The sequence below is a fragment of the Wyeomyia smithii genome, chromosome 3, assembly GCF_029784165.1.
Source record: "Wyeomyia smithii strain HCP4-BCI-WySm-NY-G18 chromosome 3, ASM2978416v1, whole genome shotgun sequence".
Lineage (NCBI taxonomy): Eukaryota > Metazoa > Arthropoda > Insecta > Diptera > Culicidae > Wyeomyia > Wyeomyia smithii.
In genome coordinates this window covers 41,331,402-41,354,369 of record NC_073696.1, presented here as the reverse complement: position 1 = coordinate 41,354,369, position 22,968 = coordinate 41,331,402, and the positions used below count along the sequence as shown (strand labels likewise).

Genomic DNA, 22,968 nt, shown 5'->3' with positions numbered 1-22,968 from the left:
TCTAAGGAATGCTTTCTCTTTAGAAGAAACCATACGCTTTGGTGACTAGCAGCACCCCAATGTGCGACCAACTTTTTCCGTCATTTTGTGTCTAAACTGAACTATAAGGGTTTCTAAAGTTTCGTGTTGTATTTGTGTTTGTACTGAATAGAAGCTGGTGCAAAATGGTCAAGTTTCTGGAACACAGAATCCGACAGAAAAATTCTTAGTTAATCATTGATGATAAATGAGTCGAAAATGAGTAATGATGTTTTCCAACCTACAGCTTAAAACCTCATTAACTTGAAAATGCGACAAGTTTCTATTCCTGCCTACGCAAGTCCCTGCATTTCCAATAATAATAAAATTACTGATGACTTGTTGTTTAACATAAGCAAATCTTCACTTAGGGACGTTATTTGCTAGGCAAAATCATTCTGAGTTTTCCATAAACAGTGGCCTGAGCTGCCGGAGATGAATGAATGACGATACGAATTTCAAAAAAACATAACAGTAGATCTACGAGTAGCTTCAAACGCTTTCACTAGGCTGGGAACCAGCTACAATCTACGCGTTTCATTCATCCATCCATTCATTCATTCGAATGATTACCGTCTTCGCGATAGCGTGCCCGTACTACACGTGACAGCCTTATCTCACACGGTTAATGCGTAGGACCGTGGAGAGAAATGGAACGCCGTGTGTGAAGCTAACTCACTCTCTGTTTACATACAACTTCAACGCATGTGACGTCACTGTTTGGGGTGGTGGGATGCCCTTCGTACCAACAGAGTGAACACTTTTCCAACCCACGGCACTCAAGAGTATGAGAGCCATGGCGAGAGTCGCTGCCAATTGTCATCGACCTACCAGCAGCGTCTCCAACGAACGGTTGGTTTGACATTGGCGGAGAGATGCATCCGTTGCCAGACAACAACGGTTTGCCGCATCCCAGAGACCTGTCGCGTTGGGTAGCAAGCCAGCAAGGATTCATCTCCGATTCAGTTCTTACGGAACCGTCGACCGGATCGGAGTGTCGGAAACGAATGGAACTCTCCGAACCGCGCTAACGTGTACCAAAGTGTGTAATCCATAATTATTTACTATAGTGTTGCTGCTCTAGCACAGCATAAGGCCGCTTATTGTGTGTTGACCGTGCCAGAGAATTTTTTTTTTCACCCGGACCACCCACTCACCGCAGCATGACGCTGGAAGCAAACTCACGCTTGCCAAGGCTAGTGGGAGCTCGACAACGAAACGCATCACGGCCACGCAAGGACCACGGCATTGTCCTCGCATAGCGCACTTCATCTATGATGGCCTACTGTATAGACATCGAGGGGGTATACGTCCTGACGTACTTTGATCGCGTTTCCTGCGAACATTGAAATATCTTTTGTGTAGCGCAACCGATTGTTGACCGAGATCAGTTCGGTGCCTGCCATCTCTGTGTGGGCAATTAGGTTCAACCCCGAGTAGATTCAAATTTCGATTTCTCGTGTTGGGTTTGCAGAAGAAGAAGAATAAAACCTGGTGATTGTGGAAGAATCAAACCTGGTGAAGTGGAATCGATGGACAGTGGCGAGTGATCAATGAATATTGATTAAGTTTCCGACGTTGCTATCTGGATTATATACTTCACTGTTCGAGTATCAATCAAATGGGATTGCTGTTATTTTTGGGTAATGGATTTTTCAAAACCAGGTATAGATGAATTGAAATGTTCGAAGATGTTTCGTGTTTAATGTTCAGGTTTTGCAGTTTATTGTACCAATCAGTTTTAAATACTAGCGGTTTTATGAGTTTTAACCAGAAAAATAATGCTCGAAGTTCGCTCAATTTGGTGCAAAGCAAACAGTTAATGATTTAATCATATAAATACACAATAATCCAAGGTGCCAATTATCGGGTAATGCACAAACTGTGTTACATCAAATTGATTTCCCACCGAATTACTTCTCCTCAATACCAGTGATATAGATTCCAATAACGCTGTACCGATCCGAAAAGTTTCCCAACGAGCATTCAACTATTATTCAAGGGAATGTTTAAGGCTCTCGAATAAATTTTTCAAGCGAAAATATAGAGCATTCATAGATTTTTTTTATTGAAAAACTTAATAGGTATGAGCTGAATATTTTGTGAATAAAAAAATATATTATTGGTTTCATTTGTGAACAATACATTATTGGTTTCATTTGTGAATCAATATCTTCAAATAAATACACTAAGGTCGCTTTTTAGGCGTTTTTTACGCGGGTTTTTTACGCGGATCCCGGAAATTACGCGGTTTTTTTACGCGGATCCCGGAATTTACGCGTTTTTCACGCGGATTCCGGAATTTACGCGTTTTTTTACGCGGATCCCGGAATTTACGCGGTTTTTACGCGGATTCCGGAACTTACTCGGTTTTTTACGCGGACTCCAAAATTTACGCGGTATTTTTTTGACGCGGATTTTCTCAACTCAAAACCGTAATAACTTGAAAACGAATGAATTTTTGAATTATTTAACATCATTAGAATTTAATTATTTTGAAAAATGACGAAATTGATGTTTTTTTCTAATACCCAAACTTCAACAAACAAATTTTTCCATTTCTCCATCCTGGACTTTCAACCAAAGATTTGACTACAACTGCAGGTTTCTTTGGAAAAATTAAGGGAAAATTCAACTTTTTATTGTAAATCAAAATTTTGTGTTCATTTAGAAATTCTCGGACCGAAAAAAAGTTTTTTTGAAGCGTGTTTATTTTTTCCTATATCCTTGAAACGTCGGCTTTGACATAATAAAACGTGTTTTAAAGTAACCCGTGACCGAAATTGCCATCATTGAACCCATTTTTTCCTAGATTACATTTGTTCTCCATATTTCTCTCTCAGACAGCTTTTCTGTATTATCAAAGGTTTCTGAGCTACAAATGATAGCTCTCCCACACGGATGTGTTATCGGGTTCGATTTCCGATCGAGTCGAGGATCTTTTCGAGCTGGAAATTTTCTCAACTCAGCACTGGGGTACAGTGTATCGTTGTACTTATCCTACACATGCAAAATTTGCCAGAAAAAACAATATCGATAACGAATTCTCTCAACTAATAATCTAAGTTTAGTAAAGCGGGCAATGTGTGTAGTTTCGCGGGTATGCGAAGATGAACGGGAGTAGAAGGTGTGACTAGAATTAGAAAAAAAATTTCTGGACGAGAGAAATTTTTTTCTAATTCTAGTCACACCTTCTATTCCCGTTCATCTTCGCATTCCCGCGAAACTACATACATTGCCCGCTTTACTAAACTTAAAATGTAAGTCAATATGACAAAAAATGAAATTAGTTCGTAAAGTAAACTAATAATCTAGTTGATCGCTTATATGTATTATAAAAATTTATCAAAGCTTCAATTCTTGACCTTCTCTTGAACACTGTACTGATTCTAGTTGACTGTTTGATTGAAAAAATAATACTGTTGTTTTGGTTTTGATTTATAATAAAAACAGTTGTGATTTCCATCGTAATCACCGAGAGCGTCTCAAAGAAAGAAACACAATACAAAAAGACAAAAAGACAGAAAGAAATCAATCATTTTTTGCAAACTTCTATCAGAAAATTAGAACAATGATGTTATTTTAAAAAATCAATACAAAAATATCTAAAATTTCTTAATTCTCTTCGAGTATAAAGCTATACAATCCCTTAACCAGCATAAAATAAATATTCTCATACGATTTACGGGTGTAGATTTATATAAAAAATCAATTGTGCAATCTGAAATTGGCTTGAAATGGCACGGAAGGTGAATTGAAAGTATAATTGATGCAATGGTCCTCTCCTCAGTCCTCTTTCGAACACGTCGTCTGTTTTACTAAAATCAATACAAATATAAAAATAAAAATCCAGTGAAAACTGTTCTGGGAGCCTTACCCCTCTCGGGTGTAATTTTTGTTGACGCAAAGTTTATTACTAGGAGCCGTACCCGATCATGGTAATTAAACTTTGACTCTAGGGTATAGCAAAAAACGGTCCGCAACTTCTGGCTACGTTTGGCGTTGCTAGAGTCTCTGTTCAATTAACTCTGCAGAAAGCTATTGTAGCGAGAAATATTGCCGAGATGAAATTCCCGAAATACTTTGCGCCCAATCTATTAGAACAATGAATATAGAAATATGAATAAGGAAATGATTTCTTGCAACTGTTGAAATATTTGTGTGAAAAATTTAACAGCAAAACTAACCAACATCATTTCATTTCATTAAACCACATTTGAGAACCAGTTTGGCTAACATTGCATTCTTATTTTTGGTACATACCTTATAATTCATACCTGAATAAATACATTGCTCCAATTCTTACCAGACCACATAAACACTAGTCGTGCGTGGTAATGAAATTTATACTGCGAACGTGTTTCGAGTATATATCTTCAAGTCAAGCACCGTCGTCATCAAATGGCAAATCGAGAAACAGTTCTGCGGAAATATGTTTGATCCCAGCCAGTCTGTGGTTTTATGATATATTTTTTCGCTTCCATTGCTGACTTGGTGTTGAAGAAACTTTCATGCGCGTTTGATTTCCCTACACACTCGCTGGGACACCAGCCAGGAATGACAACCCAATAAAATAAAGTGCTCGCCATGATTCTAAAAATACTAAACAAACCTGTCTGCCTCTCATCGCAAAGCTGCCGTTGAAGTTGATCTTTTATAGGTTTACAACGACGGTTATGGTTAATTTTCAAGACAATTTACCGCACCTTAATCGCTGCGATGAAGAAATAGTATCATAATGATTACCACCACTGCACAATGTGTCGGGATGCGAAACCACTTTTCTCCTCGACGCGACGGTTAACTGGGATGAAAAATGTTGCTCTTTATGTTCAAGTGTTCCCATTAAGCGTGTATTACAAGCCATTAAGTGGTTGAACCTTAAAGCGTTAGACGGAAATCGTATAAAAATCTCAACTGACTGGGTATGAAAAGTGTTTTAGTACAGTACTAATAGTAGTTATTGAATTGCGCAGGATAATTTCAGGAAAATGTTTCTATCACAAATTATACTAATTAAGTCTGCCAGCATCAATTGGATGCCATATGTCCCACAAACCTTTTAATTCCCTACTTTATATCATATCTGGTGTATCTCAGTAGAGCAACACAATCGCAACTTTGATTATGGATGGTGCCCTACTTCACCTGTGCTTTATTGCATCCCACAAGTGGTCACCTCCGGTTTTGCAACTGAAATGAATTCAATTATAGCCGATTCATTCGTTTGTTGGTTTCCGATTGAAAACACTCAATAATTCCCCATTCCCGGTTGCCAATTTTATAATTCATGCTACGAGAGAAATCAGCCCTTGATTTCTTGATAGTAACCACGCGTGTCTGATATTGAAATTGTCGGTGGTGAATCACGGCAGGCGCTTGAGTATGGTCCAGATTAGAACCGCCACCAAGGACGCTTGAGTTGGCTTTCGTTTCCGACATCGTCATCGGCATACATACGACAACGGTTCCACTCTGTGTGCACGGTCTAGAATATAATGTGCTCTCTGCTGCAATGATTATTGATCTTTCGACGTTGTTCACTTGTTTGTTACGAGCACCACATGCCGAAACTTGAAAGGTAAACCACAGTCCTCAAGGGGAATACAAATCAGAAAATCAGCACTTTGGGGCGACACATGAATCGTGATGAGTTTTTTTTTTTTTTTTTGAGGAGGAAAATTGGGAATTTGAGCAAGCGGACGTTGAAATTGGCTGCTCAGATGAAGTCGCTGTGCTAGAATGTCGTTGAGATTTGAAACGCGAATTTGTTTTCGGTTATCCTGATGAAAAAAATATCTTACATATTAAATTCATATCGCGTTAAATTCATATGCGCAAAATGATAGTCGATTGAGACCTGTCACCTTGATAAGAAAGGTTCACTAAAATGTAAACATTCAGTGCAGAAGGCTGAAAATAAAAGGATTTGTTTATATTTTAAACATATTTCAAACAGTTGATAATATAATTTCTCTTTGAGAATCTCAGTAGAATTGAAATAAATACTGAAAATAGAAAACGTTTTCATTGAACTCTACTGAAAATTATCGACAAAATATTATTTGAACCATCCGCAGATACGACGCCTTTCAGTTATGATTTATAAATATCATCAGTGCTTATGCGACTGAACAGTCCACGAATTTCGTTGTATCTGCGAATGGCTTTAATATTTTTTTATCGATTTTGTAGAGAGGAAGGGCTCTTTGATAGAAGATGTGAATTTTGAGAATATTGAAGTAAGAGGCAGGTTGAGAAAATGAAACCCAAATTAAATAACTGTCATATAGCAAAATGGGATTAGAAAAACAGTGGTTTGGCGTGCTCATGCCACTCACTCTCAATACGGGTTACGTAACATATGAAGTGCTTTCCTACATCGCTAGTGATACTGCTTACCGTGCAACGCTCGTACTGTTTAAGTAGTTCGTTGTGTAGTTCAATCAATGGTAGATTTGAAACAACATTCGAAACAGTTCGATGTCAGTTGACTCGACGACACAAATTTCGTGTAGCGGCAGGGCTCAATATATTCCATTGACACCCCAATAAAAAATAATACAAAGTCTTGATATTATTAATGAATTTGAAGAATAAAGATTCTGAGAGGGTTTAACTACCTCGAAAAAGATATAAAGGCAAGAGGCTGCCTCTTTTGAGACTGAAACATTTTTTCACTTCGGGAAATATATGATATCCTGTAATTCTTATCGACCTTCAACTTGCGTATTTTAATAATTTTTCTCTTTCATATGTTGTCGCACAGACTTCGCTATGTGACGCTTTTCATACATTCAAAAAAATAAATACATGGCATCTAGGAAGTTACGAACAATTTCGTCTCTTCCCTGTCCCACGTTTGGCATCCGTCGCCGTATCACTCGGTCTTGGGCTGGAACCCTCCAGTCACCCCTAACTCCTATCACAGTTATTGTCGTTGGGCGGAGGCTTAGCGTGGTTGGTAATGTCTCCGCCAACCACGTTCGACACCTGGGTTCGAATCCCAACGCCGACATAGGTGTCGATGGTTGTGGGGTGGCGTGATCCACTCACAACCAACCCAACTGGTCTAGATTCAATCCTAGCCGATACCGGGAGATTTTCTGAGGCGAAAAATCTCTGGGATCACGCCTTTCATCGCATGAGGAAGTAAAGCCGTTAGCGCCGGTCCGTTAATTAACGGGTCGTGAGTTAGGGTCCTGGGTGGAGTCGCCTCCCCGGGCGTCGGTGATTGGCACAACAACAGTGGCGGAACTAGACCGACGGAAAATAAGCGAGAATAAAAAAAAAAGTTATTGTCGTTGACAGCACACATCCAGCGAGTGCGGGGTCTACCTTGAAGTCAACGGTTTCTATTGCGATTCTTGCTAACTATAATTTTTGCTGATCGTTCTTTCGGCATTCTAGTTACATGCTGAGCCTAGTTGGCCTGCCGTGTTTTATCCGCTTGACTATACCCGCAAATTCGCATGCCTAGGACACATTCATGGTTCATCATGGTTCCAAACACCATTTTCCAAAGATTGACCGCAAGATTTTACACTTGAAAACACCAAGAGCTCGCCGATCAGCCTCTTTCAGTGTTCATGCTTGACAAAGAGCCACTGGGAGTATCGGTGTTTTGTAGAGAGTTAGTTTTGTATGGATGCAAGGCTGCGAAACCTCAGCTGGTTACGAAATCCGTAGAAGGCTCTGTTTCGCCCGCCGCTATCCGTTTCTTTATTTCACGGCTAACCTTATTTTCGCACGTCTCCACTATATCCAGGTAAATAAACTCGTCGACTACTTAAAATGATTCCCCCTCAATCACTGCCGCAGCACCAACATCCGACGGCTACCACGTTCTCTACCAGCCACCATATACTTCGTTTTGGCAGAGCTAATGACAAACTCAGTTCTTGCACCTTCCCTCCTGGAAGGCTCAGAGGCTTCTTCCACCGCCCTACGGTTAATACCAATGATGTCGATATCGTCCGCAAAACCTAGAAGCATGGGAGACTTCGTCATGATGGTACTGCTTCTCTGCATGTCAGCCCTTCGTTTAACGCCTTCCAATGCGATGTTGAACAATAAGTATAACAATCCGTCTGCCTGCTTCAAACCATCTAACGACACGAAAGCGTCCGATCTCTCACTGGCTACCCTATATCAAGCGATAGAACCATCAAGACTGGTACGAATCAGTCTTATCAGTTTGTTGAAAAACCATGCTCGCGCATTATCTGCCATAACGCATTTCTCTTATCTGAGTCGTACGCTGCCCTGAAGTCTACTAACAGATGATGAGTCTGCAAGTTGAATTCACGGAATTCATCGAGGATTTGCAGCAAGGTAAACTTTCGATCCGTGGTGGAGAGTCCCGCTCGAAAACCTTATTGGTATTCGCCAACTTACTTCCTGCAACAATCTCCGTTGTTGGAACAGGATCCGGGTGAGAATTGTTTACACGGTATTGAGAAGATTTATGCCCCGATAGCTACTACAGTATAGACAGTGACCTTTTTGTTATAGATATGAGGTATATGAGGCCCTCTAACCAGTCTGAGGGCAATTCTTCACCAGCCCACACTTTTAGGATGATTCGATGAATGAGGCGGATGAAGGGGAGCTGTTAGCTTCGTGACGGGGTTATCCAGGTCAGGCGCTGTTGTACGCCGCCCCTAACATGGGGACCCTCCTTCCTAGTCAGCATACGACCAAAGTTTCCACCGGGGTTGGTTACCCGATCTTCACTAAGATTACTCGTATCCTGGTCGGTACCTCGTGGTTGTTGGAATAAGAGTTACTGAAGGTGGATGGCCGCAATAGGGTCTCAAAAGGCACGTGTCCAGCCCTTTACCAACCTCCGAATTTATTTATTCCATTATAATTTCAGGAAACCTTTTCTGTTACAACTAAAAACTCCATCCATATCTGGCAACACTGCCACACAGAATTGATTTTTTTTATTCCTCGGCTAATGTTCCTCCAAAAGCAATCTTCAAAATGTTCAATTATCTCAAACATCCAGAGATATGAGAAACATTTTAAAGAAGATTGCCTAAAACCAGAGTAAATTTGGTTTCATTTCTTGACAATGCTGTATCTCGTATGTGGCTCATAATAGCAGGGTGAAGAGTGTTTGTCATGTAAAATTTTCTCAAATCATCACCAATTTGGTAACACAGCCACTCGAAATTGATTATTTTTGGTTTTTAAAACATAAGATTATTTTTTGGCTTTATGCTTTTTCTAGTCATAGTTGAAAAAAAAAAAGAGTTTTTGACGAAAACTTTTATATAAATAAAAAAATACTGTCCGTATGTCACGATTGAAGTCAAGAACGAATCAGCGGATAGGCGTGAAAATTTATATATATAGGGATTATTAGAGCCGAAGAAGGTTACTATGCTGGTTTGATACCTCTTCCTTTTCTGGAAAAGATGGTTCTCAGACACAAATTTCTGCATAACTCGAAAACTAATTAAGCAAATGGAACCAAATTTGACATCAAGAGGTTTGAAGGCGCAAGACATGTTTTTGGTGGTCTAATACCCTTCTCTCTTATGAAAAGGGGATTCTAACACAAATAAAACACAAATTTCTATATAACTCTAGAACTAATAAAGCAACTGAATCCAAATTTGGAATGTGAGGATTTTAAGAGTACCTACAAGAAATATTTATATTATGATTTGCCACCTCTTCTTTCTCTAAGGAGAATAAAATGGGTGAAATAAAGTTTGCCGGGTCAGCTAGTTTAAAAAAAAGAAGATTTCCGCGAGACAAAGGCTGGCATCGGCACTTTAGTCGAAATTTTTTCATAGTGCTCTTATAATGAACAATTCTCCAAACTCCGAACCATATCTGAGACGGTCCTTGAAATGATAAGTGCACACTTAAGATCGTATGACCATATTTCAATGAGAAAAACATGGAAAAAATTATCTCTCAGCTCAAAGATGACCAGAAAATTAAGGTATTTATAACTAATGAATTGATTATTAGAATTTTTTTTAAATTTATTTTGAGAATCAGATCACCACCAAGTCAATTTTGGAGGAACTTTCCCCTTTGAAACCCAGTAGTAAACATCGTGTTTTGCGTAACTGCTCATCAATTGTGTCATTAATTTCTTATCCTAAAAATTTGTATTCTCACAAGCAGATTGGATTGTTTTTTTGTTAAATATGTAAAGTTGACGTCTACGATTTAATTAGTATAATGTGGCTACCCCACATAAACCTTCTCTTCAGACTGACTCTGGTTGCAAACTTTGGAAAGTTTCATCCTCCTGAAGCACCTTATACGATGCAGTATGTTGAAAGATAAGGTCGATAAAGTATATAAGAGAACCCGATCAGAAAGAAAAAACAAAAATGTAACAGAGGCTGTTAGTTTGTTATGTAAAAAACTTTTCAGGTTGTGTTTAAATGTTGACCCCGTTAGGTGTTAAAATAACAGAAATCATAACAAAAAATATTCTACTAATATCAAACCCATATCAAACTTTGTTACTAACGTATCAGCTTTCTAACCAAATTAGATAGCACATAGAACAGTATAATAACAACAGGTTTTGATAGAGACGAAAAAATTGTTAGATTTGTTTCAGAACAACTCCATTTCATGATTTGTTATTATAACTCATTCAGATTAAATTTTGTTACCAAAAGCAAATGGGAAAAAACGAAATCGTATCAAAATATGTTATTTGTATCTCCCGTTGATAGAATAATGCAATTTTTTAGTTATGCTCTTCTGATCGGGAATAGTTAGCTAAGGAGGGAAGACAATCACTATAACACTAAGCAGATAAATTCTTATTGAGTTCTGCAAAAAGAAAAAGAAAATCGTTCAAATATGTTATTTCAATAAATCATTATATAAATAATAGGGTGCCAATCACTTAAAGGGAAAAAAGTAACCAGAAAATTAAGAAAAAGAAACCCCACACAAAATGTTCAAAACAAAGCCTTGGTGCTACCTACATTCCGATTCGGAACATGACCTTCTGTTTATTTATACACAGACTTCGCATCCGACTATTTAGTATACCGGACAATTGCGGGGCTAGCGCTTCGATCCTACTAACAGTCCCTCCCGAGCCGAGACTAACAGTCTCTCCCGAGCCAAGACTCGAACCTACGACGATTTGCTTGTTAGGCCAACATCGTACCTCGAGACCATCTGGAAGACGAAATGTTCACCCACCCGAAAAAACACCCTGTGCAAAACTTTAGCTCAATCCGACCTGAAACAGGGTGGCGCAAAGCGATTGAAGTTTGACCTTGAGAAATTTGAAAAATCACCAAAATTATTAATTTTTTTTCGGATGATACCATATCTCGACGTTTCATGCATTTGTAAGCCATTTGGTACCAAAAAAAATCCGAAAACCAAAATTTCATGCATCCCATTCCGTTGGGTTAATTTTTGGATTTCTGAAGGCACCCATTTTTGGTCCGATTGAGCTGAAATCGTGTACAGGGTGTTTTTCCAGGCAGGTGAACATTTTGTATAGGGTTTCTCAAAATGACCATTTTGGTTGGCAAACTAATAAATAACTCCAACATTGAAGTGAGTCTTCAATTGAGCACATCATAATCGAAATTAAATAACGGTTAGTTAGAAATAACCCAACATTTCTGAAGTTTTTTTTGTTTAGAGAATAAAATTATCATCTTCTAGTGCTGAGGTAGGTTTTTAAGAATCTTTGATAGATCTGTTTCACGAGAAATCGTCTTAAAATGCTTAATTTAGAAGCGAAATTTGCTTATTTATCTTTGGTACCGGATCAACAAACAGTAAGAATGCTGTTGGGGCCACGCACAAGTGCGTATGATTTGCCTAGTAAATATCAAAATTCTATTGAATTCTATGATTTCAAATCAGTTTGAATACATCACAACCAACATGCCGCAAAAAATATTCGCTAGAAAAATCGAAAAATAAAAGATTAAAATGTCACAGTGTTTTTTGTTTATTGTTTCTTCGTCTTCGATGTAAAATCGTACGGACTAATTCTTAAACTATGTGTCTAATCCTAGTTTTGAAAGACGTTTTCGGCATACCGTACTCGTGGAAACTGCTTACATTATTGTATGCTCTTAAAATGGAGCTAAATGGACTGAAATAGCCGTATTGCTTCGAAGATTACATCAAGGGATTTTAAAGTTGATTTGCTGCAACAGTTCCGCACAGTCGATGTTCCCTTCGATGATGTCGAATATGAACATCCACTGGAGCTTGGTGCGACGAGCCGATAAAGTGTCTAAGCTGATAAGCATACAACGTGCTGAGTAATCAGCTAGAGCTATAGGATTCCTTCATGAAAGTTTGCGTAATGCATAGTCTACAGATTTCTTTTGTATTCGTTCAATGTTAGCAGTAAAAGTCATCTGATACGGTGCCCAGATCGCAACCGCATACTCTAGGATGCTGCGAACCAAGGTACAGAAAAGCGTTTTTAGAATATAGACATCAGTGAAGTAGGATGTTTGCCTTCGTAACAACCCCAGCATTGCAGACCTCAGTCGGGAACAAACATCATTTACGAACAGGTTGAAGATGAGTGGACCAAGCACGCTGCCTTGTGGCACACCTGAAGTGATGACGAATTCTCGGGAGTACGCTGAGTTAACACAGGCTGATGCTTTTCGATTTGTGAAGTAGGAGTGTAGCCATTCGGTGATATGTTCTGGTAATCCCATATGCTTGAACTTTTCAATGGCGTAATTGTGTGGAACAACATCGAACGCTTTAGAAAAGTCGAAATCCTATTTAAACAAGTAGTTGATGTAACACATTAGGTTAGACGTTGTTGACCTATGCTGCATAAACCCATGTTGACGCTCTGATATCAAAAATTTTACAGCTCTGTAGAGTACAGTTTGAATCATTGTTTCGAATACCTTTGCAAATGAACACAAGATTGATACTCCACGATAATTTTCCACTTGATGAGTACTGCCTGACTTAAGAATAGGCACAATTCTAGAAAATTTCCATATATTTGGGAAAGTCTTATTTAAAAGCGATAGATTGAAAAGACACGCAACAGAAAGAGCCATTGAAGATGCACAATTTTTCAGGAGCAGTGGCGGTAATACATCGACCCCGGCTCCTTTAGTTGGATCAATTTGTTTGAGTTCTGTTTGAACTTGATTGTTGATTATAAAGTCGCACACACTTTCAAATCTGGGGAATATTGCGTCCGAGAAAAATATGCAGGTCGCAAGCTTCTCATGAGCAAGTAGTTGGCTTGTCTGTGGGTAGCTAGATTGCACTTCATGTGCTTTTCGGCGCTCCCAACACGCAATCAATATTTTTCAATTTTCTTCTCAATCTTTTTAAAGTGCAACTTTAAAGCAAACAAAGAGATAAAAAATGCTACTCGTCTTCTCTAGAACGATTTATTTCCACCATTCCGGTAGCAAATTTAACAAAACTACATATCCGTATAAAAATAGCATGTCAGTTCGAATCCAAATGTGTTCTTGACGTAGAATGGCATTTTTTGCAACTTCACATTGCTAAAGGTTATCGTAACGTAAATGGTGAAACATTGAAATGAATGACAGCAAGGTTTAATTTGGTTAGATAACATATGTTCGATCCAACAATGGATTAAAATTGCTACCTTATCTCTTCAATTATTAACTCCAAGAATTTTCCCAATTTGTTTAAACATTTCGGTAATAATTGCAGTACACGCAACTCCACCTTTAAAGTATTAGTATTCCAAAATGGAATTCAACTCATAGTTGAGCCTCATTGCCAATTCACACAGATAACAATAGAACAGCTTTGTGCGATGCGGCAAAACATTACGAGAGAGCTCTGTGCTAGTTTATGTAAAAACTTTCTGCCAATCCTGCCGTACCTAACCTAAACGAGATTTTTTCTCACCACCGTACAAAAGCTAACAGAACAACATCAGTGTCCAAAAAAGTAACAAGGTTTCAGAAACGACACTACAAAAACAAGCCTTTATGTTGGATTGAATTAATTTTATCTGGCTTGGGTATCGTTTTCCTGCAATGCCACCAGCGACGAAACATGCCCAAAAAATCTCCAATATGCATGCACATAGCTCGCATCATCACCACGTACGTCAAAATAAATATTTCAGATGCCTGTGCCATATCCGAGAGCTGTCGAATGTGAGGTACAATTCAATCGTCGTCGTTACGATGTTGGATGCTCTTCTCCACATAGCCGGTGGCACTTTTGATTGCCAACTGTTGACCGAAGCGATTTCAGCCCGATTTGCATACACTCTTCTCACGTTGACATTAGTTCTTGCGCATACACAACCACATACACGCACACGAGCGACGTCAATTCCATTCGAGGGGCTCTAAGAGTGATTACTTTTACCGCCTCCGCCTCGCTAGTCACCGGGTTTAATTTTGCACTTTTCGATGAAATGCTTTTACGGTTACCCCACACACTTACACACATTTTCCCACCACGAAAGACAATCAGCAAGAATGTCGCAGTGGCATTTCAGTACCCAGTGCCCTTCAGGCATACAGAGAAATTAAAAATACACACATTTGGTGCGATTATTACTTTCCATTCTTTTATGTTTACTGTTAGCATCCATTGCCATCTTTATTACTTTGACATATTCTCAGACTGGAACATTGTTCACAAAATCGTTTAGCAAACGGGAATCACACATTCAGCTCTATCAACTGAAATCTAATGCCTCATAAATTCCATTCTAAATTACGATAGCTTTCGTTTTTCCACTTTTTGTAATATCGATAATGGACAATCATAAATAGAATACAAAGCGTCTCCAGTATTGAAAAAAACATTCAACATAAATTTGCTACATAATAATTTCTGCTGAGCAATTCAAATTCACCCACTCAAATATGACCAAATGGCTGTCAATTTCCCCCCGTAAATGTATCTCACTCGCTACAAAAAAAATCACTGAACATGACACAGAAGGTTCGCTTAATCAATTATTGAAATACACATTTTAACGCGATCGATGACTGCCGCTCTTTGCATCGTTCTCGTTTATCCGATTTTTCGCTTATCTGTACCCTCGCTGTCGCTGGTACACAGTCGGATCAACCCAGTCAACTCGGTTACCAACGACGCAGCGTAACATGCACCCCGCATTAAAATGCGAGTTTTTATTAACGGCTTTAAGGATTTAGGTCCGTAACCAACGAAACGGACAGAGAATTAGTTTAATTAAGCGCTTGTTAAGCTTGCCGGGTTCAATACGATTGGATCGGGAATGCTCTTGACGGTGACCATACGCGAAGGAAGCCGGAGAGAATTACCGTTGTGTTGTCGCCTTCCAATCAGCATTATCTGCGAACTTCCATCGGCGGGCAGGGATCTTAATTGTTTTATCCCCGGACTTTATTCGACAACTCGTTGACATGTTTGCAGCATTTCGTAAAACTGCTGACGACGACGACGCTCCGCTGGGTGGAAGAAACGGTAAAACTTCTGACGTTCATTGGATTAATCTTTCCGCCTGGATTAAATCGAACCTCCCGTTCACTTACGGTGCTGACCGCAATTGGATTTTCGGTTCGCTTTTTTTTTCGTTCGAAAATAAAATGTGGAGAACGGGAAGTGTATACGTGTCGCTGCAATTATAAAAACGATGTTTATCGCTTAATTACGGTGCGTTAATTGAATTTCATGTTAAATTAACATTTTGATTGAGGAAAGGAGTCTTTGATGATATTAGATTATAATAGACGAATCACGTCGTAGGAAAACGCCCGCCCATTTTTTCTTCATTTAATAAATTTTGAACATCGCAGACATGCGAATTCGTAATTGATTTCACCTACACCCAAAAATTGACATTTCAGATATATGGCAAATCGGGTAGGTATTTATTACGTTCAAACTAAAAAAAAAAAAACAAATTATTCAATATGATTGATTTTATCGGAATGAGAACATCCGTGTTATAAATTTTCCTCAAAGTAGCGTTGCTTGTAATAAATTGGTTTTTAGATGCTATACGTCACATCTTGTCTTATTACATAATTTTGATCAGTTGAGGTTTCTAAGTTGGTTAATTCTTCGTGATTATTGTTTCAATCTACTAATTTATTCATGCAAAATGTTGATTTCCAGGCATATTGTTTTGAAAAACAAAATTCAATTCGTCGACATCTCTGTTTTTCACCGAATTCAGAAACACATTCGTAATGAATCTTTTTTCCTCGATATTAATATCAGCGGAAATACTGCAGTCGAACGAAAACCTAAATTGGTACTTCGCGATTGCCAATCGCCAACAATTGTTTCGAGAAACCTTTAGTAAACGGATGCTGTAACAGTGAAATTAAATAGATCAAACAATCACATATTTTAAAGGACATGAATTTAAATATTTTTTCTTCCTACTTGCAAAAGTGGAAAATCTCTCCCAATGCTTCTAAAACTCAAATGATAATTTTTCCGCATAAGCCTAGGGCTTCTTTCCTCAAGCCAAACAATAATCACGTTGTCAAGATGAATGGGGTTATTTTAAGTTGGTCCGACAAGGTTAAGTACTTGAGACTAATTTATGATAAAAAACTTATTTTCAAAGAGCACATTGAGAGTATACAAGCCAAGTGCATCAAATATACGAGATGTTTATATCCTCTCACTAACAGGAATTCTAAACTTTGTTTAAAGAACAAACTTTTGATTTACAAACAAATTTTTAGACCAGCAATGCTTTATGCTGTACCGATCTGGTCAAGTTGCTGTTCAACAAGGAAGAAAACGCTCCAAAGGATTCAGAATAAAATTCTGAAAATGATTTTGAAGCGTCCTCCTTGGTTTGGTACACTCGAATTACATAGACTTACTGGTGTTGAACCATTAGAAGCTATGTCAAATAAAATTATTAACAATTTTCGACAAAAATCGTTGCAATCCTCAATTGCCACGATAAGCTCTCTTTATAGCCAATAAGTTAGCAATTAAGTTAGTTGTAAGTTTACTTCCTTTTCTTGACAAGTAGGTTTAAATCCCTACGAATGATAAGTCCTAATTGCGAAAGCAAACAAATCCTAACAATTAAAATTACAAATTTCTAACAGTGTTGAGAAGTCACCATTTGTGATTGGACACACATACTCATTATTTACTAATATTTATCATAAATTCTTAAGCTACTAACAAATCCCCCCTTAAAAAAAAAAGGACATGAATTTTTTTTCCAAGGAGGAATGCCATCTTGGATAACTGTTTAAAAGATTCGAAAGTGATCGGAACGAACTTCTCCTTTTTTACAAGTTTCTCTAATATTGTAACATTTCTAGGAAATTAAACTGTACAAAAATTCAAGATTGCTAGGGACATAAGAGTGACCAAGCCAATTTTTGCAGAACACCAAATAAATTCTTCTGAAACACCAGAGAGAAATAACTTTCTTTTGCAACCTTTCCCCTGTTCTATTCTAGGTTAACTTGAACAGAACGGTTAATTTAACAGAACTCTCTTCAATATTCTCTCGAACTCATTTCTTTACTACAACGCAACCTGGATTGAGGTTGAGTGATGTGAGTACGCCAAACTACTGATTTTCTCATGCCGCTTTTCAACATGATAGTAATTGGTTCAGGTTACTCCCTGTCTCTAATTTTTTTCTCAATATTCGCATTTTTTTATCTCCATCTTGAAATTCAAAATGATGTATGTGGTTTATTATACTGTGTATCATCTCGATCATTTCAAGCTGTTTTCCGGAAAAAATGGTTGAAATATGTGTTTCAATTGTATGGGATGATTAGAGAGGGTTCAAACCGTCGAAATAACATTTTTGTACTCGAAAATCCTCGATTTTCAATTTATTCTCCAATTTTATCTACCATTATCACCTCTCCCAGCCTCAAAAATCCCTACAAATTTTCACGTCAACGTCAGTTTATTATGTTCCAAGACTAACAGACAGACAGACAGACAGACAGACAGACAGACAGACAGACTGACTGACAGACAGACAGACAGACAGACAGACAGACAGACAGACAGACAGACAGACAGACAGACAGACAGACAGACAGACAGACAGACAGACAGACAGACAGACAGACAGACAGACAGACAGACAGACAGACAGACAGACAGACAGACAGACAGACAGACAGACAGACAGACAGACAGACAGACAGACAGACAGACAGACAGACAGACAGACAGACAGACAGACAGACAGACAGACAGACAGACAGACAGACAGACAGACAGACAGACAGACAGACAGACAGACAGACAGACAGACAGACAGACAGACAGACAGACAGACAGACAGACAGACAGACAGACAGACAGACAGACAGACAGACAGACAGACAGACAGACAGACAGACAGACAGACAGACAGACAGACAGACAGACAGACAGACAGACAGACAGACAGACAGACAGACAGACAGACAGACAGACAGACAGACAGACAGACAGACAGACAGACAGACAGACAGACAGACAGACAGACAGACAGACAGACAGACAGACAGACAGACAGACAGACAGACAGACAGACAGACAGACAGACAGACAGACAGACAGACAGACAGACAGACAGACAGACAGACAGACAGACAGACAGACAGACAGACAGACAGACAGACAGACAGACAGACAGACAGACAGACAGACAGACAGACAGACAGACAGACAGACAGACAGACAGACAGACAGACAGACAGACAGACAGACAGACAGACAGACAGACAGACAGACAGACAGACAGACAGACAGACAGACAGACAGACAGACAGACAGACAGACAGACAGACAGACAGACAGACAGACAGACAGACAGACAGACAGACAGACAGACAGACAGACAGACAGACAGACAGACAGACAGACAGACAGACAGACAGACAGACAGACAGACAGACAGACAGACAGACAGACAGACAGACAGACAGACAGACAGACAGACAGACAGACAGACAGACAGACAGACAGACAGACAGACAGACAGACAGACAGACAGACAGACAGACAGACAGACAGACAGACAGACAGACAGACAGACAGACAGACAGACAGACAGACAGACAGACAGACAGACGTTTTCGTTACGTTTTCCGTTGTTTTCAATGGGGTCAAAATTATGGTTGAGAACATGTTATAAAAAATTAGATTTTTCACGCATCTATATAACGTCGCATTTATTGAATACATTAAAGAAAGACTCTTGAGTTGCACTACAAAACGTATTGTTTGGATTTTGAACCTAGATCTGTTGGTAAAAGAAAAAGAGCTTTCACTGCTCTTTATTTTAGAAAAATTCGAATTTCTCATTATGTGTCTATAGCAGCTACTAATAACCGTCATTTTAGGGTATAACAAACATCTCAATTTGCAAGAAGATCCAGATTTCTCGAAGTTACAGTAATTTCACGTTTTTAGCAGATTTTGGAGAGCTTTTTTACCCCACTTACCCTTTTTCGCAAGCCTGCTATGATAGTACAGAAATTAGGTATGTTTGAGTAAAATTTAATGTTGAAACACAGTTAATATAAGCGTTAATATGAGCGCGCGGAAAAATGTGCTGCGCGGAGTTACCCGCTGTCACGGTATAAGAAAATTTTTCTTCGACTAACCCACCAAAAAACAATTGTATCTTGTATCTGTTATTCATGTAAATGCAGTCAAATGGAAAAAAATTGTTTTTGATCAGTGTAGATTGAGCATTTTGCTTTTAATCCTAAACATCAACTTTTTTTTATTTTTTATAATATTATTTATTATTTTATTCAATTTTATTTGTTTTACTTATTTGAAATAATTTCTTACTTTTTATATTATTTTATTCATCTTTATTTTATACTCTCTTCGAAAAAGTTGTGATACTACTTGAGAACTGCAAGTGTGCTCAATAAATTAGCTATCGGCTTGCGAAAAAAATGAGCGTGAGTGATAATTTACATTTATGTTTTTTATTTCTTTATGATCAGACAAAATTATGATCAGACAAATCTATTATATTTGTTTGTATGACGACTGAAACGTTTAGTTTAACGGGTTTATCGGCACAATCAGTTCGTGTATACAGCAAAAACGATTTGTTTTTTTCTTATTCCGACAGTTTCGGTGCCATTATTTCACCAATCAAAGTGAAATTGCCATAAAAGTGCTAGAAAAAGTAAGTGCTTGAAAAAGCTTTAGGAGCTTATACAGTGTAGCACACAAAAATAGGTACACATGCAGTAAGTATAGTCTAGCTAGGAAAGTTACAGATCTGTTTCAAGGGAACAATATCTCTTTACATATAGCCAAAGTGGGAAGCCATTTGTAATACACACCAGACAACCGATGTTGGACACCATCACACTTAACAATAGAACGATAATCCTTTCTGTAAGTAAGCAAACACAGACATAAAACATAAACCAGTAACGAAAGAGGAAAACTACACACAATGTATACATTCAGACTCCTTGAAAAAGGTGAAATAAAGTCACCGAAACTTTCGGAACAAGAAAAAACAAATCGTTTTTACTATTATACACGTATTGATTAAGCCGATAAACCCGTTAATCAATTATAGTTTTTAATCAAACATGAGTTTTTCTTAAATGAATAATTTCCTTTTTTGCTTACTTTTTCTGTAGAAAAATAGTAGGAGGGTGGTTTCCAAGACACGACCGCATAGTTGACGTAGGACTACAATAATTTTATATTTTTATTTTGAAGCTATGTTTGATTTGAGCTCATTTTACGTAGTTTGCTTGATTTATTTTAACCAATTTAAGCTCAACATCTTCCAAAAGGAAGGTATTTTGGTTCGGGTGGTAATATCAAGTATCTAGGTCGTCAACCCAAATTCATCAAGCGACACCTCAAACGACTTGGAATTAAAACTAGTACATTGGTGGCCATTTCTACTGTTAAGGTCATCTTTGACCATTTAAAAAGTCAACAAAGTCATGAAAAAAAAACCGTTCATTATTGGCGTGGTTCGATTTTGGCAACAGAAAAAATTCTGGCGTGTTACCAAATTCGAACGGGGTCTGTATTTTGAGTATTTCTTTGCAGCACTCTATCTTAGAAGAAAAAATATTCTCTTTAACATTCACAATGGTCCAGAAACCAAGTTTAGGGGGACATTTGGGTCTATAATTTGGATCTATAAGCTCTATAATAATGTTTTAGAGAAAAACGTTTTTCTACAAAGTTTCTTAAAATTATTGGAGCTATAAAATTGTAGAACAAGGTTTTCTATCTACAAAAATAAAAAAGTTAGATACTTGATAGCATCGAAAATTTTGGTCACCCTAATTTTTGATACTTTTTCAATAAGCGCTTTATCATATGTAACAACTATAATACAGCGAATTTTCTTTAATACGCGAAAAGGCAACCTTCTATAAAATATTTAATTGAGTACGATTTAGTAGAAATTAAACTTCCTTCTATATCTATTTGTCTCGTTAAAGTTGGCTCACTCATTGATCACAAAGCGGCAAAGATGTCACATAATTTTTTTTCCTGCAGTTACAAGCTCGTGGAAAAAATATCGATAACGAAGTACAGTTTTAGTAGAAAAAAAATATTCATAGAAAATTCGAAATTGACATAGAATTTTATGAACATGTTAACATTCAATTCAGGTCAATTTAAACATTTTATCAGTATACAGAATCAATCAGAAAAAATTTGATCAGTTTGAAGATACCAGAGAACAACGAAGATACCATATTTGAAAGTTATATGTCCGTTATCTTTAAAAATAAACTGGACTAGAGTGGTGCACAACATTAGCCTCAGCAATTAATGTTTGCATAGCGTTGTTAAATTACAAGTAAGGTTCTAGAAAGTTATATTTTCTTGCAAATGCTAATTCAAAAAAAATTCAATTGAAAAATACTATTTGTAATGTCGGAACTCTAATATCAAGATGAAATGAATTTGGTTTTTCTCTATACCGCCACCACGGTATGCAACTAGTATTGTCATATTGGACTAAATTCATTTAGCTAGTAAAATATAATCATCAGTACAGCTCGTTTAACTACCTATTCAAAGATCTGTACGGAGCATTTTGGTTATCTATTGTCTTTTCAATATCCTATATTTAGTTATTCAAATAAATCTGAAAAAAGCAGAGTGTAGAGTTAAAAAATAAACAACGCATTTTGTGTTCCTCGGCGGCGCAGTGTATTTTGCGGAACCTGGAAAATCATATTGAATTCTGATATTTGCTGCTATACGAAACAAGAAGAAGAAGAAGAAGAAGAAGACAAATCAAACGGCAATTCGATTGTGTTCTACGCCCTTCTGTGCGTCAACAGCGGCAATGTAGTTTTCAATTGGCTTGACTGCACAAAAATGAATTTCGAGTTTTTCTGCACTGATAGACGACGAGTAACCAGCGCTCTGTTCATACATTGCTCGGTGCAGTACTGTTGCCTGTGCCATCATATTCTCCTTCAAGACATCAGTTTTATTAACATTAACATATTTACTAACAGCACAACGTAATACTGTCTGGTAGTGGAGGTGGTTACGAACTCTCCGAAAAAGCTTCACCTTCAAGACATCAAAATAGTCTAGGCTCATGGAAGCTAACATTAGTTGACCTATTGGGACGGGGAGATTCTGTCAAATTTTTTTTCGCCACTGCTATACAGGATATCACAGCAGGCAGTTGGTGTCTATTCATGAAGTCTGTGCCAGGCATGCTCGCATATGATTGGTACATTGTTGGTGAAAATTCGACCTTGAAACTTTAATTCAATTTTCACTGTTTAACAATGAAGTGACAATGACAATTGAAGAATCACAAAATTGTCCATCATGTTATCAATCTAACGACACACTGATTATTTTGATCCATCATGTGGTTACATCAGTATAACCGTTTGAAATCTTTCATCCCGACGTTACATCTTGGTTTTAGTTTTCGCGGAATGTATCTCGACATAGTGCGGTTAGACGTCGTCCTACGTCACAAAAGAT

General features: G+C 37.9%; 1 protein-coding gene across 2 annotated transcripts in view; it reads left to right on the top strand.

Moving 5' to 3' along the window:
- Positions 1 to 972: 972 nt before the first annotated feature.
- The window catches only part of LOC129726682 (monocarboxylate transporter 2-like), a 112,717-nt gene continuing 90,721 nt past the window's right edge, over positions 973 to 22,968 (top strand). The window contains exon 1 of one of the 2 annotated variants that reach the window (XM_055683650.1): positions 973 to 1,661. The gene's annotated coding sequence lies outside the window, so the exon portion shown is untranslated. Of the gene's footprint in view, positions 1,684 to 22,968 lie in introns of both variants that reach the window. The other variant, XM_055683648.1, reaches the window with a different exon arrangement.